The sequence below is a fragment of the Oryzias latipes genome, chromosome 21 (assembly GCF_053564925.1).
Source record: "Oryzias latipes strain Hd-rR chromosome 21, Olatipes_Hd-rR_3.1".
Classification (NCBI taxonomy): domain Eukaryota; kingdom Metazoa; phylum Chordata; class Actinopteri; order Beloniformes; family Adrianichthyidae; genus Oryzias; species Oryzias latipes.
The window spans coordinates 8,874,735-8,893,326 of record NC_136257.1 but is presented as its reverse complement, the minus strand read 5'-3'; the positions used below and the strand labels follow the sequence as shown (position 1 = coordinate 8,893,326).

Genomic DNA, 18,592 nt, shown 5'->3' with positions numbered 1-18,592 from the left:
GTGAATACGCAAATGTGGCTAGCATGTAGCGGTGTCCGACATGTTACAAACAAGATTGGGAGTTGGCTTAGTGTCAGAAGTCAGAACTCTGTCTCCCCCTCTGGTCTCACCAGCTAGAGCAGCCTCCAGATCACTGAAAGCAATTCATCTCCCAGGACACCCAGCATGCCACACTCTAGACTCTCATTCACTCAATCAACCACAGCATACTTAAGCTCAGCACTTAGCTCAGTGCAAAGTATTGTTTTTGCCCCTTTGCCTTCCTTACTGAGCGTTATATTTGGATCTGATCTTCTGTCTCCTGACCCTGTATCTGACTCTGTTTGCCTGCCGCCTGCCTCGACTCTCGCCTGGATCCTGACTACCTAGTGATGGGTAGATGAGGCCTTGTGAAGCGGTTTGGCACATTGCCCAAACTGTGTTGCTACTGTGTCGATACTGTGTCACTTAATACTGACTCCTGCTGGACCAAAAACGTCATCGCAGGCAACAAAGTTAAGAAACTGCACTGAAATACTTATTATATTTCATCTAAATCCAATGTTTGTCATTGCAGTTCCTCGTTCCAATTTCTGGCTCCATAATGCCCCAGCACTGGGGAAGTGCTTTTAATTTTAAAAGTTCTGCAGAATAAATGTCACATTTAACCTCCAAAACATGAAATAACTAATTTCAAATAAGAGTCTGTTTGAACTGGAATTGTATTCTGCAAGATCAAGCAGAAACTGAGAGGAACAGGAGAAACAAAAAGCCAAAAACACTGTTAAAACTATTAAATAATTCCACAAAGTCATTAAAACACCACATTAACAACTTAATTGAAGACTCAGTAAAATATAACCTCAAACACAGGTGGACGGGGAAAACGGGGGCGCACAAGCGAAAGAATCATTCAATAGCTGGATGGCATCAATAATTGTTTTTTTCCCTGCTTTGTTAAACTCACTGCTGGACTGATTTAGCACCAAGTGACAGAAATGTAACCGAGAAGTAGTTTTTAAAAATAATATATCTTTCAAAATAAAAGATAGCTTAGAGACTCATAGTAAAACTAACTAAAACCCGCTAAATTGACGTGACAACTCCCCAAATCAAATTTTCTCCGCAAAATCCAAATCAAACCCACCCAATTAGGTGACAAAACCACATAATCTGGTAACACTGCGAATAGCTGCGCTTCCTTGTTTGGTTGTATCGGTCATGTGACTTTTCCAAGAGCGATACACGCACCGACATGGGATTTTACTTTATGAGCTCAACACGAGAGCCGACGCGTCGGTGTTCCTGGAGCCATCACTATGACTACCCTGTCTCCCCCCTGATGACCTAATGCCTGTTATTGAGCCCTGCCTGCCTTACTCTGATTGAGCTATGTGGACTTTTAGCTGAGTTAATAAACCTGCTGCATTTGGATCCAGCCGTCTGCCTGTTCTTGTGACAGATATTCACAGTAACGTTTATTTTGGCGAGATGAGTCTGTTTTTTATGTCACAAACAAGGTTGGGGGTGTGAATATGCAAATGTGGCTAGCGTGTAGCGGTGTCAAACTGTGGTTTTTTCATGTTTACTAATGAAGTTTGGGCTATGTCAAAGTCCCTCCCTACTTCCTAACTGCTAAAAAAAACGATTTAGTGCTGGACTATCTAGTGCACCGGATTTTAAAAGCAATTTGGACACATCCTCGCTACTGTTTTTTTCTTTAAATGGTAAATATGATGTCACTGATTTCACAAGGTCAAAACCTAATCACTAAGAAAATTTTGCGATGACTATTTATGAATCCACTGTGTTCAGATGATCAAAACATTGATATTTAAAAAAAAAAAAAAAAAAAAATTTAAATTAATTAATTGAAACACCTTTTTTTTCACAAAAAATGTTCAAAGGCCATGCATTGCGGTTTATATTCCCCAATCTAGTGATTATCGATGCAAACTGTTTTTTTGCAGAGACTTCTAGGACATTTCTAGAGCACTTGATTGTATGATTGTAGGTACGGACTGCCCTACTAAATGGACAATGAACTATATAGTCCACTATGTACAGTAGTTAGTAGTGAAGGAATTCGTACACAACCTTGGAGTTTGCGTAGTGACAGTAATGTTTCTTTTATCCATATTTGTCTATTTTTTTACATGTTGCAAACAAGATTTGGAGTTACACAACTATTGTGAATACACTAACATGGCTTACATGTCGCATGTTACAAACAAGTTCTAGACTTGCTGTGAAAGCAGTTAATAAAGTCGGACTGACTGATAGACTTATCTCTGACTTTGGTCTCGCTTAATGTGCCTCATAGTTTGATGCACCTTACTTATGACGTAAGTTCAAAAGTAGACCATTTATTCACAATGGACCTTTTAATCCAATGCATTCTATAGTATAGAAAACATGGTAAATAATGGGTTAATGGGTGTTTAAAATTTTTTAAAAGTTCCTGATATTTTTTTTAATATTTCAGTTTTATCTGTTTTCAACTGTCCAAAATGTCTCTAATTTGGAAATGTTAGTCTTTCCTACTTTGACAACAAAAAGCAGATAAGCAGATAAGACAAGGAAGAACTGAAAACCCGACAATCAAATAAACTGACGAAATGTGAGTGGAATCAAGACAGCTGTGGATTATTGGCAACCTAAACCGGTAACGACTGACAGGGGCAACACGGCAAACAGAACACGACCAAGAACCAAGCATCACAAAAATCCAGACGTTTTAAGAAATCCTCTCAAGCTCAAGAATTTTGTGGCAGCAAGCTCTGTGTATTTGTAAAGATAAAAACATTTATTAAGTTCTGTAATATGAGTTATTCATATTTCACTCCTGCGCCAGATAAAGAAAAACACTTAAAAATCTGTAACCCTAACCCCTAACTCTAATCCTAACATAAGACACCTACAGCTCCATGCCAACTTTTCATGTAATTCCTCCCTCTGTCCAGGTGTCCATACACCTAACATACATAGTCGATGTGAAGCTGATGCTTATGTAAAGAACATATGAACCAAATAAACCCTGCTGAAGTTTTGAGGAAGAATTTGTAGATGGCAAAGTATTACCCGTAGTTGCCATAGAAACTCAAATAAACACCCGTACACTGTGCTGGAAGCAGGCAGATAAGAACAGACAATGAGAACACTGAGCCCATTAACATGCACATCAAAGATCCATTCATTATCAGATTTGTTACAAGTAACATGTAGACAGGATAATCCAAAGTCTATTCCACAATAATCCAAAAACTGAGATATTAGATGTAGATTTTCCTTTCATAAGTCAATATTTCCTGACCCATTTGTACCTAGTCCTCTGAAATGAATCAGAAAATTTATTACCATGTAGACCAGGATTTTTTCCAATGAATGAATTTCCCTAGTCAATTTTAATTTATCCAATTACTTCCAGTTATCCAATTTTTAGGGGCAAATCAACGGGCTCGATCAAATTGACAGACAGTTATGATCGGTTCAGGTTCATGTTGACAGATCTCTCAGAACCCCCTCTGTCACACAATGGTACAGCTCAACAATTCCTACTTTCTTCATCAGAGTTCTGCTTCAACTTTTACTGCGATGCTACGGAAGAGCCATGGGGACAAAACTGCCCACAGAGCTTTACTAGTGTGGTAATGAGCTTATTCCAAAGAGTTTGGGTAATTATTTGTATGGGGACACTGCCATTCCAGTTACAGTATTTCAAAATTCCTAGTTTTTTGAAAATAGTAAAGGAACAGGAGAAGGTAAAAGGAGAACAGCAAGTTGTTCATCTTTTAAGGTGAATATTTCAGCAAGTTCCCCCAGTCAGAAACATTCCAAAAAAATCTATTCCCAAAGTCCTGTATATGTTTTAGAGCAACTTTTGTGTCTTCAATCAGCTAAGACAGATCTGAACTAAAGGGGAATTACCACATTTTCCGCACTATTGAGCACATCGGATTATAAGGCGCACCTTCAATGAATATATGTCACATTTAAGACACACCAAACTATGCTGCACTTTGAACGAGACATAAGAGTCAGAGATAAGTCACTTTCCCTTTTTCACAGTAACTCTAGAACTTCTTTGTGATGTGCTACATTTATACACAACATCTGTTACTCCGGACCTCCTTTTCAACACAAAAAAAACCTGAATGATACTGCTAAATCAAACGTTGCTGTGACTACACCAACTTCCATCCTTGATGGTACCACCTCAAAAACACACTCACTCCGACACCACTACACGTTAGCCGCTTTAGCATATTTACAATACCTGGTACTACCAATCTTTATTGTCCTTATTGTCATTTATTTTTTTATTTATTTATTTATAAAGCACCTTCCATCACCAGTCAAGGAGTCCCAAAGTGCTGTACACAGGGAGGACAAAACATTGCACAATCATAAAATATAAAAGAATAAAAAGCCTCAAACCAAATCAAAATATTGTCGAGTCATAAACTTAAAATCATAAAAAAGCATAAAAACAATGTCATTACAGAGTTAGGCTGATGCTAAAGTGCTGAAATAGAGATTTAAAAAAAATAATTGTTTCTCCCCAAAAATAAATCTGGCTGCTGCATCTAATAATAATAATAATAATAGATTAGATTTATCTGCGCTTTTCCAGACGCCCAAAGCGCTTACAGTGTGTCTATTATTCATTCACTCCTCGTTCAGACGTTGGTGATGCTAAGCTACTGATGTAGCCTCAGCTGCCCTGGGGCAGACTGACAGAGTCGTGGCTGCTAGTTTACGCCTATGGTCCCTCTGATCATCACCGGAACATTCATACGCATTCACGCACCAGTGGAGCCACACTGGAGGCAAGGACGGTGAAGTGTCTTGCCCAAGGACACAACAACAGTTGGCTGGGGGGAGCAGGGATCGAACTGCCGACCCTTCGATCATTGGACGAACTGCTCAACCGCCTGGGCCATTGCCATCTTGGACCAGCTGCAGCCTGGCTATTGAAGCCTTGGGTGTCCCAGCATACAAAGAGATGCAATAATTTAGTCAGACATGGGTGACAATTTCAAGGTTTGTTTTTGATTTAAAAGACTTAATCTTGTTTTCAACACAAAAATAACCAGGGTGATAAATCTAAAACAAACATTACTGTGACGACGCTAACTCCCAACCTTGCTAGAAACACACACAAAAACACTCTGGTTACGTCCAAATTCCCACCCTTACCCCTAACTACTAAGAAACTATACAGTGTGGCCCTATATAGTGCCCTGAATTTAAAAAGTGATTCGGACACCATGCTCACTACTTTTTTTGTTTTTTAAAAGACGGATATGACGTGATCGATTTCACAAAGTTAAAATCTAATTAGTAGGAGCGTTTTGCGACGATTATGCGACGAGTTCACTGTCTCTTTCAGATCAAAACGTTGATGGTTTATTTAAAAAAATACATCATAGGGGCAAGAATTGTTCCGACGCAGGGCACTCGACTTGGGAATTGTAGATTCGGACAGCACTACAAAATGCTGAACGCACTGTATAGTGCACTATATAAGGGTTAGGGTGGGAATTCGCACATAGCCTTTGACACTGCTACACTTCGATTTCTGACTGAAAACAAATGTGACTGAAAATTATCTAAGAGACAGCTAGTAACTATCATAGTTTAGGTTTTAAAAATCAAACTTTAATTTCGGTTTTTAGCTTGACATGCATTCATATTAATACAAATTGTTGAAAAATTGAGAAAGCCTCACATCACGTTAATATAATAAAAGAAACAATAAATGAGCAATGCTTGTGGGTTAACATAATAGCTCATTAAACTCTCTAAATCTGACCTGATTTAATATTTCTCAGACATTTGAATGTGAACATCATTGGTCAAAACTGAGCCCATTCTTTTAGGATAATGTTTTCTAATTGATAGGCTCAGTCAACACTGCTCAGGTCTTTGCTGCAGGTGAACATTTAAGGCCTCTCAACTTTAAACAGCTAAAATTATGACTCTCCTGAGCTTCTTTCAGCTTTAGCTAAATGCTCTCATTAAAACATCTCCACTATAATTGTCTCAGCTTTCAATCTGAGAACAAATATCAGAGGCCAGGGGGATTATTATAGAAGCTGCTTTTAAAACCTGTTACTGTACTACAGAGTGAACAGATTTGCCATTAAATACAAGAGGGCCACTGCAAAAATGATTAAAAATTGGGATGGGGAAACATTTCTTTGCCAGGAAGAACAGTCAGTTTCGATTGCGAAGGTGCAAACACTGCTTTGTAAAAGCCTATGCGTGTCAGGAACCGCTAGTAGAGAGCCCACAATGCAGGAGACCAGGCAGAAAATAAAACATTTAATAAACAAACTGAAACATGCCAAAACCATGGGAGCAATAAAAAGGTGGCAAAGCAGAAAAGAGCAGATGACCTGACAAGGATGAACTAAAAAAATCAGACAGTTAAATAGGCTGAGGGCAATTAACTAAATGGACGACTGCTGTGGATCATGATGAACCTGGAACCACTGTGACTGAGGGCGACTCAAAACATGACCAAAAACCACAAAAAACAAACAAATCCACAGAACCCTTACAACGCGGTGTGTTGAGTCTTTATGGCCCAGAAACAGTCAGCATGTAGTGACACAATGGAGCCATGCATCCCTGCTGCTTCTTAACATCGATTTTGTGTGTCACTGCCTTTAAACCTTATTTCGCCAACTTTTAACATTTTTAAAAGAATGTCTGAACAACCTTGAATTTGTACAGTACAGTATGTTACATAAGTCTTATTGGCTCTTTGTTGATCATATTTTATTTACTATTTTGGGGTCATAATTTAGGAACTTGGACTTTATTTACCAAACTTTCACGTCAAAGACACATAACACAAATTGTCTACAAGTGTGATAACGGTTAAGTACAGACAAAAAAAACCAACACTGTTAAATGAAAACCTTCAGTTTCTAGATGCCAATAAACAGGACAGCCAAAGTTCAACAATCAAGGCTACATATATACAGAAATGACAGATCCTTCAGCGTTTTCTCATAGATGATCTTAAGTTAACCCATCGGAAACGACAGCGGGGAATGCAAGGTAAAATGGGTAATACTTTATCATAGCTATTTGTTTTAGTTAGATACACAAATCCTTAGTAAACTATAAATTAAGTAAGGGATATTGCCACATGACGTGTGTATTATAAAAAATAAATGGACGACGAGGAAGCGTAAACTGTCTGATAGTTGCTTCGTGATGCTTCACGTAAGACAGTTTAACCTTCCTCGTCTTCCATTAATTTTATAATAACGCACACCTTATCCCCTTCTAAATCCACACCCTGCAGCCAATCACAAATACTTCCTGTATTAGATCAAGTAAAACATTCCAAGAAAGGGACATTTGTAAAAAACATTAGAGCAAAGTTAGTTGCTACAACACATTTTTATTTCCAACTCATCATCCTCTTGGCCTTTAGCTTTACACTTGGATATACGTTGTGGTGGATGGGGCGGTACCAAGCAATGGAAACATCAGGGAGAAGGAACATGAGAAACTGGAGAAATACTAGGGACTCTGGGGAGAACTGGAAGAGGCCTAGGAGGTGAAGGTGAGAGTGGTACTCGTGGGGATCAGACCCCTCTGGACAGTCTAAACTGGACGAGTGACTACAGTACATCCCTGGAAAAACCTCTCAGTGCAGAAAAGTGCTGTGGTAAGAAAAGCAAAGGTACTGCAAAGGACCCTCAAGCTTCCAGGTCGAGGAGCCGAGCTTGTGTGAGAGAAGTGTGAGAGAATCATTTTGTCCTTTTTTTCTTTTAGTTTTGGAGTCTCCAAGTTCTGCTTCAGTGGTTTGACTTAAGTGGCCACCGACTGTATATTCTCCAGAAAAATATCAATTTAAAATGCTGGTACAGTTTGTAAATTCATGCCATATTGGTTAATGACAGGGTACCATCTCTTGAGAAAACAATTCCAGCTCTAAATGAACTTATTTCTGTCAGTAACATTTCAGCATGAAAGCAGATTAGAAAGAACTGAAACTGTTTTGCTTTGTCAACTGCACTTCTTGGCAGATCCCTGTGATCTGATCTGTCACTAACCGGCTCCTCTTGTCAGACTCGCAGTCTGTGAGTCACAGTCCTTGACACTTCAGCGAGCCTTGCTAACCTCATAAAACTGGAGAGGGGAGATCAAACACATTTTGTAGGCCCTTCGTTCACAAACTCAAAATTGATCAGGAATATGATACTTGTGAGTCTTAAAATCATTTTGTGTACAAAATAGCTTTGACAACCCTTTTAAAATGTTCGTGGTCATCTCAGAAATTAGGGTCCCAACCAACTCAGTTCAGAGTTATTTTACTAAAAGTTTGCTTTCTAAAAATAATCATTTGTTTTCAAGAGTAATTTACTATGAAAGTCTTAAGCATTGCTCAAATCACCATCATCAACAAGCTACTAAGTGACCATTTCCAATGAAAAGTCTATGTCAACACGCGTTAATGCATGTTTCGGGATTCCACGTTCACATTTTGCTGCGCACATTTTTAAGACCCTTTTCGGGATCTACGTACAAAACACGCAGACACTGAACACGGGTTGCATGTTGAACCAGGTTGAATTTTGACCAATCAGGGACTCAGATTGGCTAAATGCATATGGATGGCGTCCTCTATGATCATTTGTAAATTGATCATAGAGGAGAAAGTAATAATTGTGGTCTGTGCCCAGCCAGAATCCTATGATACGAAGTCTTTCATCAATTGGAATAGAACTGAAAGAAAAAGCATGGAGCAAGATTGGCGAGATTTGCACCACTTTGACATTTGGCACCAACCCTCTTCTAACTGTAGGTGGCAGACATGTGCTAGTAAACAGTAGAAAAAGAAGAAGAAGAAGCCCCTCTCTGCTTGTTTAGACTAAACACCATGGGATATACTCACGTTCAAGAATGTGAGTTTTGTGCATACTTGAACGTCTGTCACTAATTTGTGAACGTAGCTTCAGACTTATTTTTTTAGGCAGATGCTTTATATTGTATAAAATTGGGATAAAAACATTTGAAACATTTTATATCAGACATTAGGATTCCTGTTTTCTGAAAGGGATGCTTCGCTTGTGTTTTTTTTGTCTTTTTTTAGTCTGTTATATGCAGACAGTCTAGGTAGGTAAAGTGTTTAATTAACACTTTCTAACAAAGCTGTCTGATCGGTATCAGTCAGAGTAAGTGGTTTTACTCCATTTGAACACCTTAATACAACCCCAAGATGTGACTTGAGTCACAAAGCAATCAACTAAGCAACATAATTATATAGATAGCAGTCATTGAACCTTTTTAAAATCTGCAAAATACTGTTGTTTTTTTTATTAAAGCATTACACTTGTCATTCCTACAAGAATGTTGCCAAAAATTCCCCATATTTACTGACTGAAAATAGGTCAAACTGGATTACGGTTTTCAAAGCCCAAGTCAGGAGCATCTCTAAAGAGACTACAGAGTATCCTGTTCAGACTGTGACCACTGTCAAGATCATAATGATGATTTATGTGATTAATGATAGCAGGAACATACAATCGTGGTAAAACCCTTTCAAATCTGCATGACAAGTTTGTTAGCAAACACCAGATTATTTACTGTGAATATATGCAATGGCAAAGGAAACAATTTCAACTGGTAGATGGCATCCTCGTCCTCACTTTCCCTTTCATTCCCAAGAAAGTCTTCCAAGAGAAAAGATGCAACTTGTTGATTTCATGAATGGGTGTGATGCAGCAGCAGATGCTGGGTGCAGCCACTCAGAAAGCCAACATATGCTAAAATAATCATTCTGCTCAGACCTGACAAATGAGGGAGTCTATTTTTAACAGAATCTGTAAGTAAAGTAAAAGAAAATTCACAGAGAATGAGTTTTTTCCAACAACACAGAGTCTTTAAAACAGGCGGGGGAGGTGTCTAAATGTTAGATTGCAGGTTTTTTGTGGTCTTTGAGTGCAAATAGTAGGTAACCTACTGCCTCAGTCGTAACTGTCTTATGGTTGGATACAGGGAATCTGTGGGTGAAAAAAGGGCCAACCTGTACGGGGCGCAACAATTTGAGTTTCCAGAGCACTCGATGAGCCCCTAGAGCGAATATGTTCATACAAATCTTTCTGCGAGTATGCTGTGAACAACAAGTGGTAGCAAACACAAAACACATAAGGTGAGACGCAGGTGTCATACAATTTATTTTCATCTTTTCAACCCCACTGAACCCTGTGCACTGGACTAGGAGCCTGTTAGTGGTGTTCACTTGATAAATACGGACTCCTGACTGTTGGATATGAGGAAATTAGACAATCAGAGTTTAGTTTGCGCTGATATCCCACAGGCACTTACAAATCACCTGCAAACCCATGCAGGCAGCATTTGCACACGGTCTAATAGGAGCCAGTACACTAATATCTTGAGTGTTGCCGTAAGGGCAACAGCATTACCCATACATAATAAGTGCGTGCAACTTACATTATCCTTACAAATACTTCACGATAAACTTACCACAGGCACAGCAATGGTATGTTCCATTTTCATGACCTGTACAAGGCTCAAGGGAAGACAAACCTGCGCTAACTTAAAGATATGGCTGCACCTGTCTGCTACCCTGGCCCGGAAAACCCCCAAACCCACAGGACCTGGACGGGTCAATCCAATCAAAATAGAAAACAAATCACGTAGGTTACCATGTTTAAGGTGCAGCAGGTCTTCCTGTATACTCACTGTTCAAATAGTGTTAAATTGAGTCAACACTGCAAATGACACTGACATTATACTAGTCTGTTTAATCGAAAAATACATGTTTTAGCTTCTTTCTTTGGATGATTGTTTTTTTACCAAAGCATATGTCTTTAGCTGTCCTAAAATACATTTTCTTATTAGTACTTTTATTTGATATAATATGAGGAAGTATGAGCACATTTTCTGACTTGACTGCTTTTATATACCGTTTGATTTGCAATCCCCATGTGAGTGAATGTGCTGCAATTGCATTTACGAACTTGGAACAGCATGTTTGTATTAAACCCAGCAACATACAAGGATGGTTAGAGGAGGACATTGTTAGCCAGAACTGCTGTTCTTGAAATTGTTGGAGTTCTTGTTTTAGTCTAACATCCCCTTTAATTACACTGCTGTCTCGTTGTTAACACAAAACAAACAAGACCACTGTTTAAATCGTGATGCGGCCGGAAAAAATATTCACTTAGAGGACACAAATGTGGGCTGTGTCGATTTTTTCATGAGTCTTTTTTTTTTTTTTTTAAGGATTTGTGTCAATCTGTATGCTTGAAATTTGGACTTTACTAAAAAAATGTTCACTATTTTATTACATGGATAACTTGCTAAACTAAATGGGAAAAAAAATTGTAAAGAAAATAAAAAAAGAAATTATGCATTTATAAAAGTAAGTGTGATATGATAAAAAATAGAAACAATGTATACAAAGCAAGAGCAAATTTAATTGAGACTTTAATCAACAGAAAATGTGTTTGAATATGTCAACAAGTCAGCCAGGTCAAAATCTTCTCTACAAACTCAACTCTACAAATTAGAAAATCAATAAACACCTTAGTGTTGCAAAAAATATTTTAAACTTCAATATAATTTTTTTTGTATATATACATAACTAAAAAAATACATGATTTTTTTTAATGAATTACTTTTTTTCTCTTATTCTGGTACGTTTTTTCACTTTATATATTTGTACCTCTTTTTAAGTAATAATGTTCTCAAATAACACAACTCTAACTTAAGGATAATTGTTAGGACGTTCTACCCAACTCTCATAATAAACCCTCCTCTGGAGGCAATACTCTAAATGACTAATGTAAAACTGCTGGTTAAATGCTCATAACAATAAAAAAATGTAAGAAGTCTAATATGTGTCACCAAGTGTCACAAAGTCTCACAACTTTTAGAATTTTTTAAAATCACTTGCTCTGTAGATTAATTCTGACTTATTTATTAAGATGGTACACAAGTTACAATGTTCTGGTCATTTATTGCGTCACAAAGTTAGATTTCCTTGGAAATATAAAATGCATCTCTCAAGCTAAATTCACATCGCTCTTGTCAGCACGCGTTCAAGCAGCCACTCCAATGAGAAGTCTATGTACACACATGTTTCGGGTTTCCATGTTCAGAACTCTCCCGTTCATTTGTAACTACGCGGGTAGCTACGAATGAACATTTTTGGGCTTTATGTACAAAACGTGCGTCCATTGAACGGGTGCAAAAGTCAAACCAGTTGACCTTTACCAATGGGAACTCAGATTTGGTAGTGACGTATGGATGCCGTCCCTTTTAGCTCAAGGAAGTGCCAACTGTTTGAAAATTGATCATGAAGAAGAAATTATTATATATTGTTTGTGCCCAGCCAGAATTATATGATACCAAGTCTTTCATATATCGGAATAGAGCTGGGAAAGAAAAAGCCTGGGGCGCATTCAAGAATGTGCGTCACATGCCCGGTGTGTCTGTAGCTTCCGGGTTTTGTGATCTGCATTTTGCTGTCAATGAACCACTGCTGTAAACCTTTTGAGAAAACCACCCACTGGTGTCAAATCCCACAGCCACTCCAAACTCTGCACTTTATGGAAAAAGAGACTTCTTGACGTCTACTATTGCTAAATTTCAACTACATACCAACCAAGTATTGACCGTCATTGCATGCTCACCGCATAACTGTTCACTGCGAATCCCATCAATGACCCTCTACTATTAATAAAACCTGAATGCATGTTGTGTAGGTATAATTCTTGAAGATTTATATTGACTCAAATGCCAATGGCATAGTCATGAGTGCTGCAGGGTTGTCTGGATGTCCTTCTATCATACTTAGCTGGCTCATTAGTTAATTGAGTTAGTGAAGGGCTCAGAGAGATGTAGGTCCCTGTATGAATAACAGACAAGATCATCTCCCAAAAAAGCAACAGCAGTATTAAAGAGAAAAACAACAGCTATATGTCATAAAATAAAATATAAAAAGACAAAATTCTGGGGCATCCTTTTAGAGCCACAAGCAAACTGATAATGAAGTCTTTACAGGATGGCAAACAGTCACTTTCACACAGAAACTGTAACCCTGCTCCATTTTTACAGCAGATGACTTTATCAGCAAGAGAAAGCATGATTTCTTTATTTAAAGTTGCAAAAGACCATAATGGAAAAACGGTACAAGAAAGAATATTTCTCACCTGACTGGTAGTTTATAAACACAACCACAGCAAGTAAAAAAAACGGATACTAAAAGGTCAGGTGCTGTCACACATATTTTTAACCCTTTACTGCAGAGCTGTCGGCGGTGACGGGAAAATAACACACATTTTTTAACTTTTGTAACTCTTCAACCGCTTACGCAATTAATCAGATTCAGGTGGACAAAACTGACGTAACTCAGGCAGATTGGGGAAACAACTGAAGAGGTAGGGTGATTGAAAGAAAGTCAACGCTGAAGCTAAAACTCTAGTGTTAACGTCCCACTCCGAACATAGCTTACACCCTGAAAAAAATTGCGAGCTTCTGTGGAAAGCTACACCGCTTAAGACGAGCTTTAGCTGTTATTAGGGCCCGAGCACGGAGTGCAAGGACCCTATTGTAATTCGAATGTTTATTATTATTATTATTATTATTCTACCGGAAGAGTCGCCTTTTTGAGGCCTTTAACATACCCCAAAACTCACCAAATTTGGCACACACATCAGGAGTCGCGAAAAATTTCGTATTTTATAGGAGATTGGCATGGGCGCAGAAAAACGGCTCGATAGCGCCACCTACAGTGACTTTTGTCCCGACGCCCCGCATACGCTTTAACGTACAAGCTTGATTTTTACAGGGCATGTTCTTCAGATGGAGACCTACAAAAAAGTCTCAAAGGACCCACCTGTCACTCGAACAGGAAGTCTGATATATTGAGGTCAATATGTCATTTTTGCTTCATTTTGGACATTTGCAGGCCTCACTCTAGAACGAACTCCTCCTAGAGATTTTGGAGTAATGACTTCAAACTTTGGTTTTGTAAACTAGACACATGTCCGATGTTAAATTGTGAAGCTTTTAAGTTTTTACGGATGTTTGTGACCGTGGCGGCGCGTCGAAAATGGAGGTCATTTTGAAAACACGCCATGAAAAGAAAAATGGCCATTACTCAGCCATGCAAAATCCAATCTGATCCAAAGTTGATATGCATGATTGTAGTCTGACTTTGAACACATCTGCAGTGGAAAAATCTGGAATAGGTGTAGCGCCACCTGCTGGTAAAAGGAAATGACATGTTTTACTTGGAGCATCACTGCTCCAAGTAGGATGAGCCGACACACCTCAAAATGATGTCCACCTGTTGAAAAGCCATTGATGTTTACTCTGATAAAAAGCCATAACTTTCAATGTGGGGGTGTGGTCGTGACAGAGCGGCGAAGTTGGGCGTCTCGCCATGCACACAAAAGTTGCTCTCACGTGCACATTCCTTGTCCAATCTCACTGAAATTCAATAGAGGTGATGAGGCTTCCATTCTGAACCAATGGATATGACAATCTTGGACGAGCTCCATAGCGCCACCTAGATATTGACAAATACATTTTATGTCACATTCTGACCTATCTTTTCTCTGTGCTTTGTCCGACATTCATAAAATTACAACAGGAGATACTCATAAGGGTCTTCTCTCATCGTCTAAAGTTTCATGGGTGTACACCTGACGGTGCCTGCGCAAGCCACCACCAAACAGGAAGTGGTTGATTGCGTTGCAGTCAGATAATTAAAAATTCATAAAAAATCAGCCGTTTGTATCACGAGGCTGAGATTTCAGAATGAGATGCCTCTTACATATCTCCAACTTAGATACACAGCACTTGCATGGGTGAACAAAAAACGGCTCAATAGCGCCACCTACCATGTTTGTTTTTGAGAGCCCCGCCATGTTCTTTAACATACAAGCTTGATATTTACAGGACATGTTCATCAGATGGAAACCTACAAAAAAGTCTCTTGGGACCAAGCTGTCAGTCGCACAGGAAGTCTGCTATATTGATGTCAATATGTCAGTTTTGCTCTATTTTGGTCCTTTGCAGGCCTCGTTCTAGAACGAACTCCTCCTAGAGATTTTTGAACAATGACTCCAAACTTTGGTTTTGTAAACTAAACACATGTCCGATCTTAAATTGCGAAGCTTTTAAGTTTTTACGGTTGTTTGTGACCGTGGCGGCGCGTCAAAATTTGAGGTCGTTTCGAAATCACGCCATGAAAAGAAAAATGGCCATTACTCAGCCATAAATAATCTAATCTGATCCAAATTTGTTGTGCATGATTGTAGTCTGACTTTGAACACATCTGCAGTGGAAAAATCCGAAACAGGTGTAGCGCCACCTGTTGGCAACAGGAAATGACATGTTTTACTTGGAGCATCACTGCTCCAAGTAGGATGAGCAAACACACCTCAAAATGACGTCCACCTGTTGAAAAACCATTGAAGTTTACTCTGATGAAAAACAAATCTTTCAACGCGGGGGTGTGGTCGTGACAGAGCGGCGAAGTTGGGTATCTCGCCATGCACAAATGTTGCTCTCACGTTCACATTCCTTGTCTGATCTCACTGAAATTAAATAGATTTGATGAAACTTCCATTCTGAACCCATGGATATGACAATTTTGAACGAGCTATATATGTTCATAAATGATCATGAAGCATGATCATATAATCAAGCTTCATAGGAAATCAGCCGTTTGTCTCAGGAAGCTGAGATTTCAGAATTAGATGCGTCCTACAAAGCTCCACGTTTGAAAAGCAGCACTATACGTAGGAGAAAAATTTAACCACCTTAATCACCCTATTGTGCTGAAAGCAAATTTTTGGACATTTTGACTCAAGCAAATATTTTTATCATAACTTCTGTTTAGTTTATCAGCACCAAAATAAAAAATATTTACATTTATAAAATGAACTGGTCAACTCTAGGATTTTATTTATTCAATCTTACATCCTCAAGCTTTTCATCAGTCTCCCCTGCTGCAGGAGTGGAGTTAGCCCCCCCCCCCCCCCCGGCTGTGTGCTCACATGTAAATTAGCCAGGAGTGGCAGACAGAAAGTAGAACAGTTAGAAAGCCTAGTTCAACACTAAAATACAGCAATTTCCTTTGTTTTGTTTGTCTTTTATACATCCTTAGCACTAATCATTGCTTTTTTATTCATCCAAAATACAATTAACTTTATATTTTATCTTTTTTTTTTTTTTACAAACAAAATATATGAATGTACTCTAAAACAAAACCCAGTCTCAGTACACTCCTACAGATGTAACATCAGACAGTAAATGTCTCTTTTATGCTTTTTTAATCAATGCTGCAACTTCTTTTCATTTCCTTTCAATACATCCAAAGAAATTAAACTACAACGACAACAAACACAACATATAGCAAATGTCTCTAAGAAGATTGCTTATATACAATATGTACCACCTTTAAACACCAAATAAATAACAAATCTTTCTAATAAAATCACAAAAAATGGAACACAAAATGTAAAACCCAAATTAGAAATGCAATTTTAAAAAGATACATTTTTCAGCAGCTTTTCAAAATCAATCACATATTTTACTATTCTGTGGATGAAACAAAGAAGTCCAGAGCAATGTAGCCACTTCTCCAAAGTCTCTGTCACCTTCAGTTTTACACAAAGTCTGTGAAAATCCACCATACATTGGTCACATGTATTCAGAGACCTGCTAAAAGTCCACAATTGTAAAAGCTCTTATATAGACAACTGTTTGTTTGCTTGGAGCTCTAAATATAAAAAAAATGCTTTTCTATCACCTAAACACAGATGGAGAACCATATCAACTGGATTAGTAACAGGGAAACATGTTTAGGTTTAAACTTACATCAATAGACAACATGAAGCTGTCCATCATATTTTTGACCTAAACATGTAAACACATCCTTGGCTCTGCGGTTAGGAAATGGTACTTGGGAATCTCTTCATACCAGGAGCCAGCCTGAACATTGGAACATCACCACAGTGCCCATCCAGACTGGGACAGCAACGGGGTCCACTTCACAGCCGTGAGGCTGCTGTGTTTAACTCCAGCTGTCCCAGCAAGGGAGACAACTGCAGCAACATCCACTGACCAAGCTGGCAAGCCCTGGCAGAAAAGATCCCCACAAGAAAAACACTGGCTCAGGCAGGCTGGTCAATAAAAAAATATAGTTTTACCAATGTCTTGCAGCTCGCAGATCAAGTGGTTTAGTTTTCCAGTAATGTCAGTCAAGAATACAAGTTCAGATTCACCATATTCAGCAGATATCTCCACCAATAGCACCTTAAAAATCCTGTTCTGTTTTGCTTTGCAGCTGAGGTTTTTTATGATTTTCACAATAGGAGTCATTATATGTCCAGAGCCAATCACTTCTGCACATAAGGCCTACTGGTGAAAGAAGCAGCAGTAATGCAGACATTTTGGAAAGTCTTGGTCAGCTTTACAGTGAGTGATGAAACCTGTTTGTCGGTCAATCATAGCAGGAGCCCCGTCTGCAGGTATGGCTACCAGCTTTTCTAATGGTACCTTTTTCTGCACAAAAACTCCTTCACCGTGTTATACATTTCAACTCCTCTTGTAGTTGTCTGTTAGGGCAGATGTGTCAGGAGTTCTTCTCTTGTGGAAACCAAAAGCTATGCTGAACTGTTGCCGTCCACAGACTCATCACACTGGACGTTAACCACCTGCACTTTGCAAGATCCCGGTCCAGCTAATTGGCCAAGTTATCAGACATAGCTGACACTCATCTAGACATTGTAGTGAAAATTGAATGAGTTCTATTGTTCTCATTCTTAGGAACAGTGATAGCAATTATCATCATTGCTTGTTTCTTAATCTGATAAAAACCTTCTTCTACTTGATGAGAAAATGAGCAGGTCTAAACGAGGCTTAGATTTAAGAATTTTTTTCATGCTATAGGCAAAAGTCTTTGTCCTTTAAGGCAACAGATTATAGTCCCCCCCCCCCCCCCCCCCCCCCACAGGCTGCTGTCATATTAACATTAGCTTGGAGCTCCAGAATGGACAACAAAAAACGACGAGAATGGCTCGAGCAGGGCGTTGCTCACGGGGCGGTCGCTCATGCCAGGCGGTGGCACGTGCTCGGGCCCGCTAAATGCTACTTGTAGCTTTAATTTTTATTGGAACTGAGAGACTTTATGAGCAGAATCAGAACAAGGAAATGAAGATTTTAACCACTTCTGATTGGTCAGACTGGTGACGTATTATTAAACCCCCAAGAATGATTGGTGGAGACAGTAAAAGGGGCGGGACTTTTCCAAAAACAAAGCTAAAGCTGCGGCTAAATTGCGTTACCGTCATTCATATCAAAATGTCTTTAATAGAATCAAATAAACACAAAGAAAATAGTATTGTATGATCTTTCATATTCCTAACTACTCAGTGTGTTATCAGGTCCCGTTTGGATGAACAAAGAGCTGATATGTAACGGTTTCGGTTTCTTTGTGTTTTGTTTCCTTGGTTTCCTGTTTTATTTTGTAGTATTTCCTGTTTTGTTGTTGTTTCGAGTTTTACCTTGCCCCATCAGTCCTGAGTGTTTCCACCTGTGTCTTGTT

The 18,592-nt window shown here is 38.8% G+C and overlaps 1 protein-coding gene across 1 annotated transcript in view; it reads right to left on the bottom strand.

Moving 5' to 3' along the window:
• fgf14 (fibroblast growth factor 14) overlaps positions 1-18,592 on the bottom strand; it is a 120,600-nt gene that overhangs the window by 89,989 nt on the left and 12,019 nt on the right. The window lies entirely within an intron of this gene.